Here is a 12730-nt window from a genome sequence, read left to right on the forward strand (position 1 = left end):
CCATATATGGTAAGATCACAGTGGTGATTAGATTAAAGAAGAATAAAAGAAGCGACGACGACTAAGATAGCAGCTGTGGCTAAAAATATGCCGAGGAAGCAAGCTAATGAAGTAAGTAGCGGCAAAAAGAGAATTAGATTGAAGGATTTTTATGGCTCTGATACCATGAAATAGTTTGTAATTTGTTGAGTTTATTGATCATTTTACAGCAATATATATGCACTTTGACATTTCCTATTTTGGATAGACTCTTATCTTAATTAAAGATATTGACATACATCGTATATAGCTTATACATTCATTTTCTGTGTTTAATATTTCATTTCAGTTGTAAAGTCATTATGCCTACGAATCTCATATAGATATGCTAGATTTCATAATTTTTACTATTTTGTTATCAAACTTTTTTTTTTCAAAATAAAAGATATTGTAAAATAAATATGGACTTCTTTCACATATAAATCATGTTCAAAAAACCGGATGCCTAGCCTTCTAAGCGGCCCCCTATGCTCTAGCCGGAGGATCGCCGCCGTAATTTTAGCATGGTCGGCTGTGGTAGGCGGCTAACCAATTTTCTACCACCTAGAAACGATTTGCTGAAAAATTGGCCCAATAACGAGAAATTGGCCCAAATGTAAAAACCAAAATCGGCCTAAAAATGTGTGTTTGAAGTTGGGCTTGTATGGGCCTATATGTGTTCTTTTTATTTGCAAAAAGACATCACATTTGTTGTGTCGAAAAATCACAATTTGATCCTAAACAAACCCTAAACAAACTTTTCCCCAAATTTAATCCTAATCACGATGAAACCAAGCTAATAACAGTAAAATCAGGAGGAAATCAAATGTAATCGATATCAATCTCCGAAAAAATCAATAAATCAAGACAAAATCAAGCTCCTACATCATCTAGAAAGTCCTCCTTTTTGTTTTCGAGATAACAATCTCTGAATCTCTGAATCTTTCAAATAAAGAACAAGTCGTTCTATTTTTTGTATTGTATGTATTGATTCATCTTCATCTAACTTAGGATGTAGAAGTTAGAACCCACATTCTAAATTAGAACCAATGTTTATTGGTTCCGATTCTGTTCTTTAATTCATCTTCATCTAACTTATAACCCACATTCTAACTTATAACCCATCTTCATCTAACTTATAACCCACATTCATCTTCATTAGCCACTGCCTTGATTGGGACGTAATGGCTGATCCACCAACTGAAAACTCACCTTCTCTTAAGCGTAACTCAACCAATGTTGGATGGGAGTATGGCTTCTTGTATGATCCCCTGAATCCAGACAAAGTGAAGTGTCAATTGTGTGGAAAAGAGCTCTCCGGTGGAATTTAAATGCAAAGTGAAGACAAAGTGAAGTGTAAACTGTATGATCCCCTGAATCCGGAAAAAGTGAAGTGTAATGGCTGATCAACCAGCTGAATATTTTATAAAAAAATGGGAAAGAGAAGATTGCTCTGTGATGACAGATGCCTGTACTGACATGAAAACGAGAAGCATCATGAATTTGTGTGTTAATTCAAGAGGAGGTACATACTTTCTTTCTTCGAAGGACAACTCCAAAGATTCTCATACTGGTGATTTCATCTTCAACTACATTAACCAGTGCATAGAAAACATAGGGATGGAAAAAATAGAGCAAGTGGTGACTGATAATGCAACCAACAATGTATCAGCTGCTAGGATGCTTAGAGAGAAGAGACCGACTATCTTTTGGAGTGGATGTGCGGATCACACACTAGATTTAATGCCTGAGGGAGTTTCAAAGTTGCCAAATTTAGCCAAAGTGAAACACCCCCGCAAACCTTCAATATGGACATGGAGAAGAATTGAATAGGCTTGACATAGACATATGACCAAGAATAGTAGTAAACTGTCATGGATGCAACAGCAGCTTGGTTAGAATATCTGTGTGTTGGTTATCACTTGTCACATGAATGGCTTTAAGAGTACCATTCTTGAGCTGCTTCATAACCGTGTGACAATCAATTTCTATATGCTTCATGTGTTTGTGGAACACAGGATTAAAGGCTATATGTATAGCATTTTTGTTGTCACAAAGCAGTTTATCTGTAGTAGTTACCCTGACTTTGAATCCCAATAGCTGTTGGTGTAACCAAATTATCTCTCTTGTAACATCAGCCAAAATTCTGTATTCTGCCTTTGTGCTGCTGCGACTGACAACTTTCTGTTTTTGTGATTTCTAGCATATGAGAGATTTATCAAGATAAACACAAAAACCAGTAGTTCAGTTCCGAGAATCAGGGCATGAAGCCCAATCAGCATCAGCAAATTCATTAAGGCAAATATCATTATCAGCAGAGTAGAAAAGGCCAAGACCTTGATTGCCTTTAAGTTACTTGAGGATTTTGTGAGCTGTATGAAGATGCACATCAGTTGGTGACTGGAGAAATTGACTTAGCTTGTGAACTGCATAAGTGATGTCTAGCCTAGTGATAGTCAAATATAGCAAACCGCCAATCAATTCTATGTATGGTGTAGCAGAATCCAGAGGAGTACTAGTCTCCTAGCTCGAATAAACATAAGAATCCATAGGAACTGAGTTTGGTTTGCTGGCAAAAAGACTAGCATCTTCTAGTACATCCAATGTATATTTCCTTTGGCAAACCGATATAGCTTTGGAAGATCTTGCTATTTGAAAGCCAAGGAAGAATCTGATAGGACCAAGATCCATGATTTTAAAAGCAATGGAGAGAACAACCTTTAGAGATGTCATAATGCATTATTGCTGGCAATTTCAATATTATCCACATAGACCAGCACAGAAATAGAATCAGAAGGTGTTTCTTTGACATAAAATGATGCATTGAGAATGAATGAAACCATCCTTGATCAAGACAGAAGTAAAAGTCAGTTTCCACTAACGAAAGGCTTGCTTCAAACCATACAAGCTCTTGTGAAGGAGGCAGAATGCATTAGGAGGCAAGATCACAGAGTCTCCTGGAATATAACCCTGCAGAAGACTCATATAAATTACCTCGTTAAGCTCACTTTGTAGGAAGGCATTAGAGATATCCATTTGTGTCATCTGTTTCACACTTGTTAGTTTAGCAATGGGCGAATTTTTTTATTAAAATTAAAACCTTATTATTTGAAATTCTTTGCTACCAAGCGTGCTCTATGTTTCTCTACAGTTTCATCTGAGTTGTATCTTATGGGGAAAACCCATTTGCAGCCAACTATATTTTTTCCCAGAGGTAGAGAGGTGACACTCCATGTTTTATTAAGCTCCATAGCATGAAGCTCATCATTCACAGCCCCCTTACATATATCAGATGTCATGGCTTATTTAAAAGTTTTGGATTCTGTTTCCAGAGAGTAAAAAACAAAGGAAGCCATAATAGCTGGAGAAAGTTTGTAATAAGAGTGCGCAGAAGAAATTGGATATGGAGTGGTGTGAAATGGAGATGGAAGACATCAATGAGATTAAAGAAAGGAACAATGAAAATCAGATAAGTAACTAGGGGTTTTAGTCTATCATATCGTTTTGGTCTGAGAAATCAAATTACTATAAGTATCAACAATCTCATTTGAAGACTGGGCTATACTATCAGGATGACGAGATGATGATGATGCCTGATCAGATGGATTGGAATATGGTAATAAAGCAGTGTGTTAGCAGATGATGATGATGCATGTTGAGCATTAGAATTACGTAACACAGTGGGAACTTAGACAGGCATAGAATCTACAGTACGAGTAGATGTGGATCCTAAAATCAGAACTCAAGAATTTAGATTGATTGTGTAAAGGGTGGAGAACTTGGGCACGAAGCTCAATACATAAAATGAAGTGGACAAGACAAGTTTCAACGAATTGAATTTGTATTGAATAATGATTGAGTTACAAAGTGTGTATTTTTGTTAAGAAAGAGATGCCTTTTACAAATTTTTGATCTTTTATATTCACTAAGCTCGACTGACGGTTCCGAGATTCGCGGGCCGATACCTCCTATCCTTCTTCGAGATCTCCGAGATTTGGCCTTACCCTTATCTCCGCACCTTGACTGACTCTGTATATACTTAGCGAATATGCTCTTAAAAGATCCCTTCTTCATTCTCGGCTTGGGCTTTGAAGGCCCATGACTGATTATGTGTAAACTGCCCGATTAACTGATGGGCTGGACGATTTAGATTTTATCCTTTGTGAAAAATTCAAATCTTTAGAAATAAAGTAGAATCTTCGAAATGTACAGCCCAGATATGATCCAGCGAAATTTTCTGTTGATCTCGATAGCAGTAATATATATAACTAACTCCCACGTCTCGTCATAACTGCACGCTTTTCCACTCCCTTCAAGGTAACTTCTCTCTTCTTTATGCCATTTACTTTTTCTTTACAGAGTTTGTTTGTTTTTCTTTAATTTGGCGACAATCTTATCTCCAATTTTCCGAAAATTTCTCTACAAAATTTCTATTTTCTATTTCTCGATTTTTTTCAATGGATCATCTGATGTGCCCATCATTTCAATCGTTTCTCCAAGCGAGCTAGACCGGCTCTGGCGAGTTCACGACATCCCAACTGCAATTGAGCTTGTGCTTCCCGAGAGAGGAGAGACGCCAAAGTTTGTGCATCTGGGTTACTGTGTAGCTTACACGCCGTTTTTTGATGTATGTGGGCTATAATTCCCGATTCCGCCATGCTTCTTGACGATTCTGGCGGATCTGAAGCTTGCGTTTTCCCATATAAACCCTAATTGTGTCTGTCACGTTCTCGCGTTATTGGTTAGAGCTGCAAGAGGCGAGAATCCCTTTTAGGATTGACGAGCTTCACAAGGTCTGCTCTATTAAGAGCAACTCGTCTTTCCCAGGTTCCTTCTACTTATCTTCGGGAAAGGGCCGCAGTGTATTCTAGGATATTCCGGTTCGGGATGATCGGTGGAAGTAGAAGTATCTCTTCTTCAAAATCAACGCCGACTCAGTTGGGTCCTTCGATTTTGACCGCCTGCCTTCTATTTGGTCTTCTAAAGTTGGTTAGCATAGGAGTCGGATGCGTTGAGTTCTGCTCTGACTCGATTGCTCGATACTAATCATATATTTGTTTTTTCTTTGCTGCAGCTGTAACGTCTAAAGTTGCTAAGGAAGAAACCTTATTGGATACTTTACGACTGGGAGATATTCAGTGGCATACTTTCAAGAGCGAATCAAGAGTGCGCATCGAGGTGCGATCGTTGCTCCTCCGAAACCTCTGAATCCCATCATCGATCCTGTGAACCTGATAACTAAAAAATTTTATGTTCTTAGAGGGTTATCAATCCGTTAGCTGTTGTAGCATAAAGGGTATCAAATCCATATGTGTGGTAGGTAGGCACTAGTTTATGTGACAAGTCTTTCAGTCAAGTGAAATGAAGGGAGTTTTGGTGGTGAACAAAGTAACAAAGAAGCATAAAACATAAAACAAGCAAAGCAATGATGATTAATAAACTAAACAAGCAAGCAAACAAACAAGATGATGATTAAGCAAATGATAAAAGATAAACCTCTAGATGTGATCATTGATAAGGGTGCTTTAGATATAGATTCATGATGCTACGAACATAATGCAATAGTTGTTACTCTTTAGTCTAGACTTCAAAAGCAGATTAATTCATTCCCATGACAATAATCCTTTTGCAAACCACTTCATCAAGATTAATTTACCTTAAGCAAGATCAAGCAATCAACAAGCATAAAGTTTCAAGTCTAATGATGACCAGACAGTTTCTACTTAAGAGAACACTGAATCTTACACAGAAAGATGCAACAAGTAATCACATGATCTCAAAACCAATTAACATAGAACTCTAATCTAGATTAATTCTCTCATGAAGGCATTAACCTCTACACTAATCCATTTTTAAACCAAATTCTCATTTGTGAAATATGAATGAATGAGCATTAAGTAACAGTTCTAATATGTCATTTATGTATTTAACTATCACTCTAATGATGGAAAAGGCATAAACCCTTAGCTTAGTTCATTCAGGCATTTCATCAAACACCTTGTGGGTGGAGAAATGCCTAAGCTCTATATCATAGTGATGTGCAAAAATCTAACATTATGAGCAGCTAACTAAGGAGAGAAAATGAGAATCTAAAACCTAAAAATCATAAATCAAGCATCTAAACACCCTAATGTACACACCTAGAAGCTTAAAAGATGACTGCTCACTAATCATGATGAACCCACCATTTCCTTTGCAAGAGATGATGTTATTCATGATTAGAAGCAAAGATGAGATGATGCAATGATAAGAAAGAGCTTTTAGATGATTAAATCTGCAAATATCTCTTAATCAAGGTCGTTTTACACTAAAAAGGAAAGAGAAACAAAGAGAGAACAAGATAGAAGATCAGATTCCCTAGGATTTCTCCCAAAAAGGTATTTATACTAAGTGCTACTGGACCGGGTCAGCTGATATATTCATAATTTGTCATATTTAGGATTGCATTTTTGTCCAAAGATTGAGTCTCATGCATACATTTAGCTAGTTTTGTTAGAGTTTGTCCTTGGTTCTAGCTTTGTTTAGGATTTGCATTAGGTCCTAGAGTGTCCTGCATTTTTGGAGTGTTCTCAGGTCATTTGGAGACTTTTGGGAACAACTTGGAGCTGGGATCATGGAGGAGCCCTCACCTGTGTACAGCAACTCGGACAGATGGTTTGGTACAGGCAAAACCCTCACTTTGATCACGTGGGACGAAGGACTTGCAATGCGATTCAACCTCCGGTGTCTTCATCAAGAATCAAGAGGGTCGAGTCTAGTTTCCAGAAAACCTGATATCGTCTTATTTGGAGCTTTGAGCTGAAAGTTACGGCGATCAGACGCAGTGCATGTCTCGGAGCTGATAAAAGACCAAAGCAACGCGCGCCAAAGAACTGGTGGAACGGAGCCCTTTCCACCATCACCTGAGCTCGAGCCCTTTACCAAAGATGAAGATATATGAGTCTTCTGTCCACTGAAACTAGAATCGCACCGTTTAGACCAGTATCGTGGAAGTTACTCTCCCCTGAATGTGAAGTGGTCCGAGGAGCCCTGAATGCTGCAAGATAGTCTTGCGACTTGGTTTCCCAACGCCTGAAGATGAATGCCTGGGGGTTGAGCTGCGAGTTGAGATGTGCGAGTAAGATATCACTGGATAAGGTCTAAGGTTCCCGAGCAAGAAAAATGCTAAGTCCACAACCATGCGACTTGAGCATGCGAGTTGGCCGAGCCTGGAACTGAACCGCATGAAGACTCGCAATCTACACCGACTCGGTCATGCGACTTGGGAGTGATGGAGACCACCCCGAAAACATCCCTGAAAGCCCCTGCTACATGGTCATGCGAGTTAATGAGAAAAGAGGACCAGGCCGCAGACGGATTCGCAAATCACACCGAGAGAGTGATGCGGCAGAGCTTACAAGGGTTTTATCTCGTCCAAGCTCCTTTCCTTGGTTGTGCGACTTAGGCATGCGACTTGGGATTACATGAGGACCAAGTCACACACATATCTTCTCCAGATTTCGTCTTGGTCATGCGAGTTGAAGAGGAAGACTGAATCGCACAAAGACTCGCAAAACACACCTAGATGGTCATGCGGCTAAGACTAAGGGACTTAAGGCTCACAAGACTGTTTCTTCATCTGTGCGACTTGGGCATGCGACTTGGGAGACTCCTGACCAACTCGCACATTCGTCACCTTATCCACTAAAGCCGGGTCAGGACCCGGTTTGTTCCAGGCTGACCCGGTTCGTTTTTAGAGACCTATATATAGTTTTTAGGGTTTTATACCCAAGACTTAAGCTTATTCCTTTTGTTTTCTTGCCTCTTTTGTGAAAAGACTCCTTCTAAGAAGAGTAATATCGATTTTTAAGGGTTTAATCAAGAGAGTTTGAGAGATCTCTGTGTTTAAAGCTGCAAATCCATCATTATCCATCTTCTCCATCTCCATTTCTCATCATTAATCATGCCAATCTTCTCAACTTGCAAAGGTTTAAGAGAGATTAGTATGATTAGTGAGTAGTCACCTTAATGAGGTTCTAGATGTGTAGGTTAGGGTGCTAAAGTGTTAGATTAGGAGTGCTTAGGGCTAGATTCATTGATTCATCTCTCTAAACAGCTGTTCTCTAGGCTAGATCCTTGCACATCACTTGAGATCTAGATTCTGGGAATTACATGCACCAAAAGTGTTTGATGAAATTCCTGAAAGAGCTGTATTAGAGGTTTAAGCATTTGCTGCATGATGATGTATTGTTATTTGCTTGAATGATCTTTTAGAACTGTTTATTAATGCTCACTGATTCATATTTCACAAATGATGATTTGGTTTGAAAATGGATTAGTGTAGGGGTTAATACCTTCATGAGAGGATTAATCTAGATTAGAGTTCTTAATCATTTGAATCATGTCTCATCATTGTCATTAGCATTCCTTGTTTAGCACCAAAGCACCCTAGCCAACTATCATGTCTAGAATCTCATTCCTCCATCATTTCATATTCACATCACTTGTCAGTTGCTTAGTTCTTGTTTGATCACTTCTTTAGTCATTAATCTTGTTTTAAGTTTTTAGTTGTCATTAATCAATCAAAACCTCACCTGTTTACTTGAATTGAGAAACTGATCACATAGTCTAGTGTCTATCACCACATTCTTGGATTCACAGCCTCTTTTGTGCTACTTTGACAAGGGGATTGATAGCCCTAAGACCTAAAAAGTCTTGTCTATCAATTGGCGCCGTTGCCAAATTGTGGAATGTTTAGCATTAGGCTCTGATCTGTTCTTGAGATCAAGTACTTATTTTTTGTTTTTACTGATTACTTTCAAGTTCTGTTTGTGAGTTTCACGTGCATGAACACCAGGTCCAGATCAAGAAGCTGTGGTCCACCTTTCCCCTTAAACGACAACATTAATCTTTTGGTACCAAGGAGGAGAAGGGACAGGCGTGGAAGACAGATTGATCAGGCTGATATGGAAGATCAAAGAGAGCATGTGGTTGACATTGAGCAACCGGCTCAGGGGCAACAGGCTCAGGGTAATGGAGCTGGTAATGCAGCTGGTAATGGAGTTGGTCAAGGGTTACATCAGGGTAATGTTTATCAGGAACAGGTGCATCAACAGAAAGCTTATGTCCACCAGGGGCAAGCTCCAGCTCATCAGCAGAGGCATCAGGCCAATGTACAGCAAAGAAAACAGGTGCACCACCAACATCAGCCCTTCCAACACCAGCAAAGGAGATATGAGCAGCCACAGGTCTATGTTGGAGAGAATGACAGGGCAAATGCTCATCAGTATGAAGCTGGAATTCAAGCACCACCTGTGCAAAACAACAACTTTGAAGTGAAGGCATCCTTGTTGAATATGTTTCAGAACTCAAAGTTCCATGGATTGGCAATGGAAGATCCCTTGGAACACATGGATCAGTTTGATAAAGTGTGTGACCTGACAAAGATAAATGAAGTTTCTGAGGACAGTTTCAAGCTCAGATTATTCCCCTTCAGTCTTGGTGACAAAGCTCACCAATGGGAGAAGAATCTTCCAAGAGGCTCCATTCAAACCTGGGAGCAATGCAAGCAGGCCTTTCTATCTAAGTTCTTCTCCACCTCCAGAACTGCTAAACTGAGAAACCAAATCTCTAGCTTCACTCAGCACAGCAATGAGAGTTTTGGTGAAGCATATGAGAGATTCAGGAGCTACACCAACCAATGCCCACACCATGGGTTTAGTGAGGCTTCTCTTCTCAGCACACTTTATAGAGGAGCTCTTCCCAAGATTAGAAACCAGCTGGATACTGCTTATGGAAACTTTCTGGGAAAGGAGATTCATGCTGCTTTAGAGCTAGTGGAGAACTTAGCAATGAGCAATGATAGTTATGGTGAAGACTATGACAGATCAAATAGATCTGAAGGTTCAAGCTCAGAACAGAGGCTCACTAGAGAAGTTAAGGAGTTGAGGAGTGAATTGGACAAGTTGAAATTCACCACTCAAAAGCCAATGCACTTTGTAGGAGAGTATGAGGAACCTTCTCAAATCTTTGAGAACATAAGTGAAGAAGGTCTTACTCAAGAGGAGCTTAACTACATTGGGAATCAGAAGTTTCAGAGATATCAGTATGGCAATGCCAATCAGAACCTCTCTTACAAGAATCCCAATGTAGCTAACCCACAAGACCAGGTCTATCCCAATTCTCAAGCTCCAAAGAACTTTGTTCCCAAGAACAACTTTCAAGGGTCTTTCCAACCCAAGAATCAGTTTGCTCAGAATCAGGGTTTTGGTCAGCAACAGCAACCATTTCAAGGTACTGGTTTCAGTTAACAGCAACAGCAAAAGGCACCACCAGGGTTAGGTCCACCACAGTTCCAACAGCAAGCGCCGGTTCAACAACAGTTTCAGCCACCACCGGTTCAGCAACAGCTACAGATGTGATCGGATATGGTTGGGATTCTGCAATAACTGCTTCAGGGTCAACAGGTATTTGCAAGCCAGAATGCAGCCATGCAACAGGAAATCAAGGAATTGAAGCAAAACCAGATCTCAAGCTCAAGGAACCAAGGCCACCTACCTGGAAAGCCTGAACCCAACCCCAAGGAATATGCTAAAGCCATTACACTGAGGAGTGGAAAGGAGCTACCTGGTATTGAGCACAACAAAGTGATCATTGAGGACAATGATCAAACTGAGGGGGAGGCAGCCTGAAAAGATGATCAAGTTACTGAGAAATCAAGGAAAGAAAAGGGAAAAGAGGTAGCAAAGGAACCTGAACCAGAAAAGATATATGTGCCACCACCTCCATACCAACCCAAGCTCCCAATTCCACGGAGATTTCAGAAGCAACTTGTAGACAAGGCAAGAGCTGTATTTGAGAAGGTACTCAATGAAACACCACTCACAATGCCTCTCATTGATGCATTTCTAATGATGCCAAAGATGGGTAAGTTTTTGAAGGATGCCATTCTGAACAAGACTAAAAAGCTTCAAGTCATGGTGGTACTAAGTCATGAATGCAGTGCCATCATTCAGAAGAAGTCCATTCCAAGAAAGCTGACTGATCCAGGGAGTTTCACACTCCCTTGTGCCATTGGACCTCTACTATTCTCTGGATGTCTTTGTGATCTGGGAGCATCTGTCAGCTTGATGCCATTCTCCATAGCAAAGAAGCTTGGCTTTAGAGTCTTCAAACCTGCAAGGATCTCTCTTATCCTTGCAGACAGATCAGTTAGGTTACCTGTTGGAATGTTGAAAGATCTACCTGTCAAGATAGGTGGTTTTGAGGTTCCAACTGATTTTTTAGTGCTAGAAATGGATGAGGAACCAGCTAATCCTCTTATCTTGGGTAGGCCATTCTTGGCCACAGCAGGTGCTATTATTGATGTGAGAGGTGGGATCATAGAGCTTCAACTTGGGTCTGAGAAGCTTAAGTTTGATGTGAATGAGATGATGAAGAAACCCACCATAGAAGGTCAATGCTTCTATGTGGAGACAATGGATCAGTTGGCTGATGAGTTGCTTGAGGAACTAAATACTGAGGACCTTCTTCAAGCTGCCTTAACCCAAGAACAAAGAGACCATGGGCTCTTAGCAGAAGAAAGTGAAGGGTATAAGTTGTATATGGACAATGCTAGAGAACTTGGTCGTGAGACAAGGTTTTTGGAACTGGAACAAAGGGGCTCTGAGGTCTTGGCTATCAAAGGATCAGTGATGCGAGCAAAAGCGGGGTTGTGTTGTTTTTCGTTTTACTAAGCTTCATGTTTTAAATTTATAACCCCTAAATGTCTGCAAGTGCACAGATGTGCGCTGTAGTACTTAGGGTATCGATCCACAGAGACTTAGTTGTTTCAGTACAAATTCACAGCTACGCTTAAATCAGATTAGAACTAAACAGGTTTGGGTTTTGGTTTTGGGTTTTGGTTGTCACTAAATCTAAACTAGAAAGCAAGTAAAAACTAAAGAGCAATTGAAAACGAAAGCAAATAAAAGCAAGTAAAATCGATTAAACAAAAGTGAATGAAGGCAAGTAAATAGCGATTGAAAAGCAAATAGAATTGAAGGTTGTAAGCTATGGAAAACAAACGTTGGGGATCAAGGGTAATTCGCAGGGGTTCATGGACTAAGCTATGTCGATTTTAAACAAGTGATAAAGGTAATCAACTACGTATGTTCTAGAACTCGAGGCACGGAAGTATGAATAACCTACTTTCGCAGCACTAAACAACTATCTCTCGCAACCCTAATCAGTAGGTTTCCACTCTGATTCTGGAAGGGAGAAGATGCAATAGCAAAACAAGACTCATCAACATTCACAACTCAACTATAGGTAGGTTTCCACTCCTATAGAAGATTTGCTCGTTTCACCCTAGTTCGGCTTCATATCATATCAGATCGGCTTCTAAGTGGCCAGCAAAGAATCACACAGTAAGATTAAAGGCAAACGAAGAACATCTAGAAGATTAAAAATCCTAAATCTATCGATTCATAAGCAAAGACACATGAAATTCCCTTTGAAAAATCCCTTTAAACCCAACTGGGTAACTACTCAAACATATTGTAACAAAGCATCATAAAGTATTGAAAGTGCAGGAAATTAAAGAAAAGAAGGAAGAAAAACGAAGAACAGAGTTGCAGGTGGAGGCGCGATGATGCTCTCCAGCGGCGGCTCCTTCTTCGGGATCGACGGCGGAGGCCTACTCTCTAGGGTTCCACAAAATCTCTCTCTCTCTCTATCTTATGTCGTCTCCACT

The 12730-nt window shown here is 40.0% G+C and overlaps 1 non-coding gene across 1 annotated transcript; it reads right to left on the reverse strand.

Annotated features, from left to right (window-relative positions):
• Positions 1-9608: 9608 nt before the first annotated feature.
• Positions 9609-9715, reverse strand: LOC112083275. Its single transcript, XR_002897564.1, has one exon. It is a non-coding gene; the product is annotated as a small nucleolar RNA R71 (small nucleolar RNA).
• Between the last annotated feature and the right edge of the window lie 3015 nt (positions 9716-12730).

Source organism: Eutrema salsugineum, unplaced genomic scaffold (assembly GCF_000478725.1).
Source record: "Eutrema salsugineum unplaced genomic scaffold, Eutsalg1_0 scaffold_7, whole genome shotgun sequence".
NCBI lineage: Eukaryota > Viridiplantae > Streptophyta > Magnoliopsida > Brassicales > Brassicaceae > Eutrema > Eutrema salsugineum.